Below are 4,973 nucleotides of genomic sequence, written 5' to 3'. Positions count from 1 at the left end.
GGGATGTCACCGAACTGTGCGTATGCAGTCCAGGGCCTTCCAGAAGGGTTTTGTCGTCGGCGAGGCCTTCTGGATGTGCTTGTCTGATAAGGAGGTTCGGGACTGGAGAATCTTTAAAGCGTTGCAGTCATTCAGCACCGGGGGAAGTCCAGAAGATTCGTTTCCACGATTTTTATTTGTGGTGGCTGTCTTATGACCTTGAAGAAGTCGTTTTACCTTTTTGTTACCCGGTGGCCAAAGGAGGAGTGGGCTAGATTGCGGGGCTCGCATCTAGTGGTATAGAGGTGACTATGGACCCAGGATGTTTTGTGACGTTGAGGGATTAAGGCTGTTCCGATACCTAAGCTCCATTTTCAGAAAATAGGTCTTTTTGCTTGTGATGGGGCCCAGGCTGTAAAACAGCGATAGATAGGATCCGAAATATATTGCAATCCATTAGATTATGTAAACTCAAGCTCCTTTAAAAATTATGTGTGTGTGTACACACACACATGCGCGCGCGCGTTGTTGTAAGACTGATTATTTTCCCAAGCCACTTATTTTCTATTTACTCTCTTTTGGAATTGTATTTTTCAAAAACAGTTACATCTTATAGTTTTTAATGTTGTCAGCCGGGAAGAGGAATGGAGGAATATATCCACTGGATGAGAGAGTGGTGGCTGAGGAGCTGAGGCCATCCTAGTTAGTATAAGGTGATCACTGTCCTTGATTTTGTTTTCCATCCAGCTCTTTACGGTCTCCTGTTTACAGGTTTCCTTCCAAAGATTTTTTCCTAGTCTATCAAGCCTGCCTTTTGAAGGGAAGTCTTACTTGAACACTTCTTAATCCTTGTCTGTGTATTTTACATTCTACTCTTTATTTTGTGATATTCTTCAATTTTAAGTTTTTCTTTGTGTATGCTTTGACTTCCAAATAAATTGTAAGCTTCTTTTGGGCAAGGGCCTTAAACTGAACTTTTTACCCTCCACCCCAAGACCTTAGTACATAATAATGCGCTTACAGAACACCTCGTATGTTCAAATGGAGCCCAGGGTTTGTTTAAGCAGGTTTAAGGCCCCTCTGAGATACTTTTTCATGGTTTTTGAGGTGTCCTTGTTTATTGAGGTGTTAGAAAATCTGAGGTTGTTTGATGCATCTATATTCTGATTTCCATGCCACAGTGCAGTTAAAAACCAAATGGAAATGTTTGAAAAATCTCCCAAATCACCTTCCCCACACCTTTCAATATGTTAAATGACTAGTAATTAGTGCTGCTAAAAGTAAAGTAAGGTAGCCTTAGGAGAGCCAGCATATTTTCCTTCTTTATTTAACAAGTTCTGTGTTGAACAAATTCATTTGGTTTAGAATGGGAAAATTTTGTCGTTTTTCTTTTCTCCCTCGTTTTCTCTTAGCAGCTGAATTTGGTTTTGACATATTCTATGTCCAAGAATTATCTTCCTCTATTTTCTCTTCAGTCTTAGAAATTCTGAATCTTTGCTGTAGTTTAGAGTGTATTTAAGACCTCAGGTGTAAGGGTGACACCTCTTGTTTCAATTCTGACTTTAACATGTTCTGGCTGCATGTCCCAAACTTCATTAATTTTTAAGTCTTATACATTCTTGTACATAATCTTTTGCCAGTGATAATTATTTTTTTTTTTTTGAGTTGGAGTCTCACTCTGTCGCCCAGACTGGAGTGCAGTGGCCGCTCCCGGCCACCACAATCTCGCCTGCTGGGCTCCGGGGATCCTTCCGCCTCAGCCTTCCAAGTAGCTGGAATTACAGGCATGCGCTACCACGCCCGGCTGATTTTTTGATTTATTGTAGAGATGAGGTCTCGCTGCCCAGGCGGGTCTCGAACCCGCGGGCTCAGGCAATCCACTCACCTCAGCCTCCCAAAGGCGCGGGATTACAGGCTGAGCCACCGAGCCCGGCTGTGTGATAATTATTTTTAAAATAACTAAGAAGTTTGCCTGGGGTTTATTAAACTCTTTAGGTGGTAGCATTTGTGTAAACTCCTAAAGCTATCTGCTCGCAGAAAGAAGCGTATGAACTGGGTTGACAGAAATTATTTACCATTAAGGATTTTTGGAATTCTTGGGACCATCTCACAAAATTGAGATGACAGGTATCATCTTCATCATGTATGTAGGGAAATTAAAGTCCCTAGAGGTGTTAGGTGGTGCTGATTCTTCTATAGGTGTGTAAAAACCTTCAGACTGCTCTCACAAATAACCGGTCCAGTCACTCTCATGGTTTTTTCTGCAATACCATAGTGCTTAGAGAGCACAGCAGATCCTCTGATGGTCATCCCCCTTCTTAAAAAGTCAGCTGAGTTTTTAAAGTGTTATGGAAATTATGAAATTTAAAATAGAAAAGTTACTAAATTCTGGCTAGATACCTACTACTTTACCTCTGAGATCTGTTTTTCTTTTATTGGTAAGGGAGAGTAACAAGTGTTGCAGATGTGTTAGACATGGTAGCACCTGCTGCTTTCTTCCTTACATAATTAAAAGGATTGAAAAGAAATGAAAAAGGAACAGGTAGCCTCGTGCGATTCACCCACACAGGTGAAGGATCTTTTCCTAAGTGTTTCACAATTGACTACTTTAAACTTTTGTTAATGTCTGCTTTTGAATTACCCTGTTATTTGTGTAGCCTTCTTGCAGAAATATCCTTTAGGATTGTCAAACAAGTTCAGACTCTTTTTCTGAAGTGTTTGGAGCCAGATATGTTTAATAATCCAGAATTCTGGGAATTTAGGAAGGTAGTGACAATACTCATGCCATGCGTTTTGTTGCTGGTTGGGTCTGGGATAGCGCATGATATTGTAGCAGTATTTCTGCAGAGAAGCAACAGTAGAAATGCTAAATGGATAAAAGAAATGACTGAAAGCCTCAGTGTCAATTCAGGTTTTGCCATCAAACGAGTTTTGAAACAAATCTTAGTCTTCGGTTTCTTGGGTTTCAGAACTGTGGATATGGGATTATGGGCCTGTAGAACTCATCTATTTTATAATAGAACCCTTTTGGATGTCGTATTCTCAGTTTATTCAATATGTTGAGGCGTGTATGATTTAAGAGATTTTAATTTTCTGATCTTTCTTCCAGGTAGATGAAGTTCCTGATGGAGCTGTAAAGCCACCCACAAACAAACTACCCATCTTCTTTTTTGGAACTCATGAGACGTAAGTCCTGTTAGCTGTAAAGGCAAAAGAGTTACTTTAGCAGGATCATTGGGCATAAAATATACAAGTAGAGATTAAGTAATGGGGGAATTGAAACGTTATAGTAAACTTTAAAATTATCTTGAATTTTGGAAAAAGTCTTCAAGTCTTGATTTTAAAGGAAGGTCAAGTATAAAGACACTATAGGCTTAATTTTTTTGGAATAGATAGATCCTTAGTCACAAAAGGAAAGTGTGAAATCTCTCAGCAATAAGGATAACTGATAGATGAAGGTATGTAAGGAAAGTTTTATTAATAAGGCATCTAGTATTGCTGTATAGTTTTAAAAAAATATGGAATCTCTTGTTGCCCAGGCTGGAGTACTGTGGCGTGCTCAAAACCTCTGCAGCCTTGACCTTTCAAGTATCTGGAACTACAGACGCACGCCACTATGCCCGGCTAGTTTTTGTCATTTGTTGTAGAGATGCAGACTTAACCAAGTTGCGCAATCTGGCTTCCAACCCCTGGGCTTGGGCAGTCCTCTCGTCTCAGCTCCTGAAGTGCTGGGATTACAGGCTGAGCCACCGTGCCAGTCGAAAGCGATTTTTATAAGGACCGCCTCGCACCTTGTTTTAGGCTTTGTGATAGCAGCCAGCCACACAAACTCTATATTGTGGGAAAGGTTAGAATAGGAAATTTGAATAGTTTCGTATAAACTGTGTGTTTATATGGTTCACGAAGTCACTCTGCTGCTTTTGATGAATGTGAGCAGAGAACTGATTGAGGAAAGCGCATTTTTCATAAACAGCTGAATGTTGAACTATTACTTCTAAGCATTTCAGACTTTGGGAGATACTGCTTTACACTTCTGTTAATGTCTGCTTTCACAGTGCTTACTTAATTATTTGAATTATTATTAGGGTGGAATCACTCTTGGAACTGTCATTAATTTTCCTTTTTTTTTTCTTGAGTTGGGGTCTCACTCAGTCGCCCAGACTGGAGTGCAGTGGCATGCTCCTGGCCACCGCAGCCTCGACCTGCTGGGCTCCGGCGATCCTTCTGTCTCAGCCTTCCAGTAGCTGGAACTACAGGCGTGTGCTACCACGCCCAGCTAATTTTTTGATTTATTATAGATATGAGGTCTCACCTGCTCAGGCGGGTCTCGAACCCGTGGCCTCAGGCAATCCACTCACCTCAACCTCCCAAAGCGCTGGGATTACAGGCTGAGCCACTGAGCCCGGCTTAATTTTCCAAAATAATATTACTACAACACCTATAATTTGATAGTCTTAAAGGTACTATGTAATCTGGTTGATTTTGGACTTGAGGTTTAGGATCTGTAATAATTTTGGTAGAATAGGCTTGTTTACCTGGGGTGACAAGAAGCAAAACTATTGATATTTTGATTAGAATTATATGTAAGAGTGGCTACAGTGGCATTATTTGGTTTACTGCATATACTTTCACATAATTTCTCTACCAGCTTTATTGAGGTGTAACTTACATACCTTGACATTCATGTTTAGAGTGTACAATTCAGTAGATTTTAGTATGTTTACTGTCATTCAATGTCCCCTAATTAGTTTTTTGGTTTTTTTTTTTTTTTGAGTTGAAGTCTCAGACTGGAGTGCAGTGGCCGCTCCCGGCCACCGCAGCCTCTACCTGCTGGGCTCCGGCGATCCTTCCGCCTCAGCCTTCCGAGTAGCTGGAATTACAGGCATGCGCTACCACACCCGGCTGATTTTTTGATATATTGTAGAGATGCGGTCTTGCCAAATTGCCCAGGCGGGTCTTGAACCCGCGGGCTCAGGCAATCCACTCACCTCAGC

The 4,973-nt window shown here is 41.1% G+C and overlaps 1 protein-coding gene across 1 annotated transcript in view; it reads left to right on the top strand.

Moving 5' to 3' along the window:
• Positions 1 to 245: 245 nt before the first annotated feature.
• The window catches only part of LOC103249559 (PC4 and SFRS1-interacting protein), a 48,632-nt gene continuing 43,904 nt past the window's right edge, over positions 246 to 4,973 (top strand). Inside the window, exons 1-2 of the mRNA XM_008048189.2 lie at positions 246 to 284; positions 3,089 to 3,165. The gene's annotated coding sequence lies outside the window, so the exon portion shown is untranslated. The remainder of the gene's footprint in view (positions 285 to 3,088; positions 3,166 to 4,973) is intronic.

Source organism: Carlito syrichta, unplaced genomic scaffold, assembly GCF_000164805.1.
Source record: "Carlito syrichta isolate Samal-C Ts95f unplaced genomic scaffold, Tarsius_syrichta-2.0.1 Scaffold120796, whole genome shotgun sequence".
NCBI classification, from domain to species: Eukaryota; Metazoa; Chordata; class Mammalia; order Primates; family Tarsiidae; genus Carlito; species Carlito syrichta.
The sequence above is the reverse complement of the archived record's forward strand: the minus strand, read 5'-3'. Positions and strand labels throughout refer to the sequence as shown.